We start from the raw sequence: 6,000 nt of genomic DNA, 5'->3' as shown, positions 1-6,000 counted from the left end.
CATCAAGCAGGAGCTGTTCAATGTACAGATAAGCAGCATCTCTTTACAGATTCAGGAAGCATGCCAAATCAAGGAGAGAGCAGGAATTGATCCTCTTGGCACCGTGACGAAACATTGCTCTGATTTGGGTGGTTCCAACCCACCGAATCAACCCCCACAGATCTTGATCTACTGTTCTGTTCGCACTTTTAAGATTCAGCATAAGCTTCCGGGACGGGCAGGCTCAGCAGGTGATCCGCCTTTGTGACCTCAGTGACCACATGCCATTTGACACCCAATTCAAAGGAAATGCTGAAAGGGTAAGTTGGTCTGTGTCTGTATCTGACCCCACCCTCATGGAGCTTTTCCCAAATTATTTTTACAGAAAGGTAGGTGGCCGTTTCAGCATGTTTGCCTCTTCCCAAGATGGCAGGGAGCTACAAATGTTGTTCACCTCATGAAGATGTACAAGGTTTTATAAAGTATTGCAATAGAAGGGAGGATGTGGCGCTATGGCTAGAGCTGACAACTTTGGAACTGAGGAATCCATCTCAATGTCAGCTCAACATCATGCGATTCTGGGCAAATAATTTAATCTCGTCATGCTGAAAAGAATTTGTGTGCCCTTGTGTATAAGCAGTCCATCACCACCCCCTTTTGTACCGCCTTGTGTATAAGCAGGCCATTGGAATTATGCGGCAGGAGAACGTCGAATTATGCGGCAGGGTTGAGTAAATTCTGCAGCAAGAAAATGCTAATTATGTGGAATAATGCAGCACATTTTTTAATAGTATTACTTCTTTTTTTGTCATTTTAAAACTTAGTAACATTGTCTGGGCATTGGTTACACCCTATTAGTGCCAATTTAGCACCCACATTTAGCAATAAGCTGCAGCAAGTTGACCATTCCAGCTTTGCAAAGGTCTTCCAATATGCAGCAACACGACCGGCAGATCTACAAGGATTATTACATAATCCTATGCACTACACTGTAACTGGTCTCATAACGAGCTCTAATATCTTCAGGTCGAGTTTGCTCTATACAAAACTGCAAAACAGCTTAAAAGCTTGACTGTGGTCGCCACCCAGACTCTCACCGATTGGAACGGGCTGGTCACATCTCGTTGTTATGGCGCATGCTCCTTCCTTTGATCGTGCAGTGCTTCAGCTTCAGTAGTATGGCATGACGCGTCTTTTTGCAGCTGTGTGCTGGGCTCGCTGACAGCAGCCTCTGGGACAGGCTCTTTGATCTCAAACCTGAGCAAAGAAACACTGCAAGGGTTTCCCGTGACTAAAAATGTTCACAAAGCTGGCAGTTAAAATGAGTGAGAAACTTCCCGTGCAACCATTTCTTATGCTAACTGGTAATTTTAGCAGATCAGTCAATAAATAAAACTGTGCGTCCCTGGGTGGGCTCGAACCACCAACCTTTCGGTTCACAGCCGAACGCGCTAACCGATTGCGTCACAGAGACAGATGCGTCGTGTGCTTGTACATATTCAATATGTAGACTGTGAGTCACTGAATGGTGGAGGCTATATCAGTTTAGATTTGAGGGCCGTGTTTGTAATACAATGTAAGATGAGCGCAGATGTCACATTTTCCATCCTATTTCGGCCCCTCCCCTCACCTCTGCTGCCTCCTTGCTGTGTTGCACAAAAAAAAAACCCATAGAATAATTAAAACAATTAGAAAGATATAAACTCGTTATATCTCGCAGGGGGTCTTCTAATGCGACCACTGCGACTGCAAGAGGGAACAACCGGGGAAACTGGAGAAACTACAGGATCTTGAGCAGGAGAGGAATCTTTGGGCGAAGTAAGTGGTTCTCGAGGGGCTCCTTCCAGCAGGAACAATCTTTCCAGGAAAGTAATGGTATTATCTGAATCCGGAGCCTCTACAAACCTATAATACATCCATTTTGAGAAATAATCAATTGCTAAGATAAGGTACCTCTTCCCCTCCGGGAGGACTTTATATGGACCGGAGAAATCTAAAGCAACCTTCTCCCAAGCCATCTCTGGAAATTGAGAAGGTTGTAATGGGGCCTGGTGAGTCTTCCAATGTTTATCAGACAACAAACATTCTTCGCAATTGTCCACAGAAGCCCTTACCTGTGATTCAATACCTGGCCACCAGTAATGAACTTTGATTCTCATACAAGTCTTGGTCACACCAAGGTGACCCTCGTGGGCTAACTTGATAATAGTGTTCCTTAAACCACTGGGAGGAACAAACTTATCGCCTCTCAATAAAACTCCATCCTTGACTGAGAGTTCTTCTGCCACCTGAGCGAAATTCTTTAGTTCCCCAGACAGGTTCCTAACCTCCGGCCAAGCCTTAACTGAAAACTCCAAAGCCTGGGACAAAACACCATCCATTTCGCTAGCTTCTTTCCAATCTTTTTCAGAAATGATCGAATTCCACTCCTCAATAGCATCCACCATAGACACACACTCCACATCTTCTTCAACCAAGTCATCCTCATCATCCTTGTCCATTAACATCCTGGACAAGCAATCTGCTCTGAAGTTTTTACCCCCAGCGATGTGTTTTAACTCGAAATTAAATTCCTGTAGTTTAGAAACCAGCCTAGTCAGCCTAGGAGAAAGACTATTAGTACCCGAAACTTTGCTAAAAATAAAAGAAAGGGGTTTATGATCAGATAGTATCATAAACTTGCGACCCCAGATGTACATTTTGAATTTTTGTGCAGCCCACACACAGGCTAACGCCTCCCTTTCAATTGTGCTGTAGTGTTTTTCAAAGTCCTTCAAAGATCTAGAGGCAAAGGCTACCGTGTGTTCTTTGCCCTCCACCTGCTGACATAGCACAGCTCCAAGACCTTTCATGCTCGCATCAACTGCAATAATGCACATGGAATCATCCCTAAATGTCTAAAGGGAACGTGCAGAGACAATCAAATCCTTGACTTTAGTAAAAGTCTCATCTAACTCTTTTGTCCAAACAAACTTTTGACCCTTCTTAAGAAGTAACCTCAGCGGTTCCACCACCTGAGCGTACCCTTCTACGAATCTGGCATAGTACTCGGCTAGGCCCAGAAACGAACGCAGAGTGTCTTTATCGCTTGGAGGTTTAGCTTCCATTAAAGCCCTAACCACAGAAAACTTAGGTCTAATGCCAGATTTCGAAATTGAATGACCCAAGTACTCCAATTCAGACACCCCGAACTTACATTTGTCCTCCCTGACTGTCATACCTCTACTACCCAGAATTGACAAAACTTTTTTAAGTAGGACATTATGTTCATCCATTGTCTTCGCGAAAATCAAAATGTCATCCAAATATGCTTGTACCCCCACCAGATCCCCAAACAAAGAGTCCATTAATCTCTGGAAAACGCTAGCTGCTGAAGCTAACCCGAAAGGGAGCCTCAGAAACTTAAAAGCTCCAAATGGGGTCACAAAGGTTGTTAACTCCTGAGACTCCTTAGACAAGGGAATCTGATGGTAAGCGGACTTTAAGTCCAACAATGAAAACCACCTGGCTCCACCCAGATTTGCTAACAGCTCTTGGATTTTTGGGAGAGGGTGACAGTCAATTTTAATGTTTTTATTGAGACCCCTGAGGTCCGCACATAGCCTGATCTCATTATTTTTCTTGCGTGCTATGACGATGGGCGCAACCCATTGGGAGGATTCTGAAGGTTCTATGATTTTGTCATTAACTAAATCCTCAAGCATCTTTTTAAGTTCCGCCCTGACACTAAGAGGAACGGGGCGAACCTTATGAAAAACAGGGGATGCTCCGGGAATGAGTCTAATTTTGTGCTCTGCCCCACTCACGAGGCCAATTTTGTTGCTGAACACATTCTTAAACTCCTTTAATAAATCAGCTCTATTGATTTTTGCATCTTCCACAAAACAGATAGGAAAGTCACGTATTTTGATTGGATTTTCATCCCCTGGGACAAGATATAGACCCATTTTGGCGAGGTCCTTCCAACCTACTATATCTTTTCCTTTAATCGCCACATAGACTTTTGTAATAATGGATCTACCCAGGACCTCCACACTTGTTAAGAAAAAGCCTAACATGTCAATATCCTTCTCACCGAAAGCTTTTGAATTCACATCCGATTGACTTAATTTCACATCCTTTCCCCATTTATCAAAAAATGTAGAGTCCCTAAGGATAGTAATGGGAGCTCCAGAGTCAGCCATTACCTGCAACTTCACATTGTCAATAATGGCTTCACACAAAGGTCCCTTAATAGGTTCAGAATCATCACACTCTACCATCAACATGAGATTGTCAAAAGTGTCATTACATTCATCCATGTCCACATAGTTGACCTTGATAGATTTCTTTTAAATCTGCAAACCTTTTGAAAATGTCCCACTTTTTTACACAAAACACAACGTTTGTTCATAGCGGGACACCCTTTAAAATTCCCTATGTGGAATTTGGACCCACATCTAAAACAAAAGTTTTGTTTATTCGTATTGCCACTAGTCTTATTTTGCCACTTCTCCTTCGTTTCTTTACTAGAAATAGCATATAGGCCATCCTCAGACGTATCCTCTGAAATAAAATTAACTTTAGTAACGGTATCTGTCGCCATGGCCTTGGTAGAAGTTACTGATCTTTCGATACTAAGGCTAAGATCAATAACTTCAGACAATGAAGGATTCTTGCAGCTAAGAATTCTTTCCTTCACTTTAGAAGAAGAACAATTGAACACAAATTGATCTCGAATATAATTGTCCAGCAAAGGGCCAAAATCACAGGTAATAGCTAACACCCTCAATGCTGAAATATATTCGTCAATTTTTTCATCCTCTTTTTGTTTTCTTTTATAGAAATTGTGTCTCTCCAGCATGATATTAGGAGATTCTTCGAATTGCTTCTCTAATCTGGCAATAGCCTCTACATAAACATTCCATCCTCTATCCCCTGAATCAGCTGCTGGAGGTGGAATTGGTACCAAACTCTTAAAAATGCGTTGCGCAGCTAACCCAAGACTGCCAAAAAGAAGAGCAAACTTCCTATGAGGAGAATAATCAGATGCATCAATTGCTAAAATGTGATTTTCGAACAAGCCAAACCACTCAGACCACAACAATTTAGGTTTTCCAGGTTTCTCCAGGAAAGGAGGGGGTTGTGTGACCTCCCTAACTGAAGCCATTTTGTTAATATATACAATAATAAAATCAGCAAGGTTATTTTATAGAAGTAACGTACAATCGAGTTATAATAACAGATTTCACATAAACAAAATATAAACCTGTATAATACGATTTGCTGCAAAAGAAAATTTCGTTAGAGGAATGAAATCCGACTTCAAATAACAGCTGTTAACCGCTTGTCCGTGAGGCGTGTGAACCGCCGAGGTCACACTCAGAGAAGTAGACGCATAAATCTCCAAGCGTCAATAGCTGACCGTGCGTAGCGTCGTAGACGTGAACCTCAGAATTCTATGCGTTCCAGGCAAGGACTGAGCTGACGTATGTCGACGTATCCCAGAGTTCCAGGCAAGACTGAGCTGACGTATGCTGACGTAACTCAGAGTTCCGGGCGAAGACTGAGCTGAGAATGGTGCGTTGTCGGTGTTCTGAAGACGCGTTGACAGTGTTCTGAAGACGCGATGCCGGTGTTCCAGGTAGACCGGTAAGTGTAATTTTAAAAAAAACACAACGAAATGCCAAGATTTAGAGTTTTCGAAAGTCCAGAGATTGATTTAAAATGTCAACCATAAGTTTCAGACTTCGAACGGCGTCTTCCACCTCCAACTCGACACTGAGGAAAACGTCTTCCACCTCTAATTCGACACACAGTTAAATAGAGATGTCGGGAAAGTAATCTTGAGCTCGCTCCTCCAAAGTACAAAACTCGACCAGATAATCCAGATAATCGAGTTGATTCCAAACACCAGAAAGGTGTGTATGAATGACAAAGTAATCCCAACTCGACAAGATAAAAACCAGCCAAAATAAATCCTTTGCGTGGGTCGGTCGGTGATGGAAACAATCCCAATCGTCGCCAATATGTAAAGGATAG

The 6,000-nt window shown here is 42.6% G+C and overlaps 1 non-coding gene across 1 annotated transcript; it reads right to left on the bottom strand.

The window, feature by feature from the left end:
- Positions 1–1,379: 1,379 nt before the first annotated feature.
- TRNAH-GUG (transfer RNA histidin (anticodon GUG)) lies at positions 1,380–1,453 on the bottom strand. Its single transcript has one exon. It is a non-coding gene; the product is annotated as a tRNA-His (tRNA).
- Positions 1,454–6,000: the final 4,547 nt, after the last annotated feature.

This window comes from Lissotriton helveticus, chromosome 12, assembly GCF_964261635.1.
Source record: "Lissotriton helveticus chromosome 12, aLisHel1.1, whole genome shotgun sequence".
NCBI classification, from domain to species: domain Eukaryota; kingdom Metazoa; phylum Chordata; class Amphibia; order Caudata; family Salamandridae; genus Lissotriton; species Lissotriton helveticus.
Note: the sequence above shows the minus strand (reverse complement) of the source record. Positions and strands in the feature narration are given on the sequence as shown.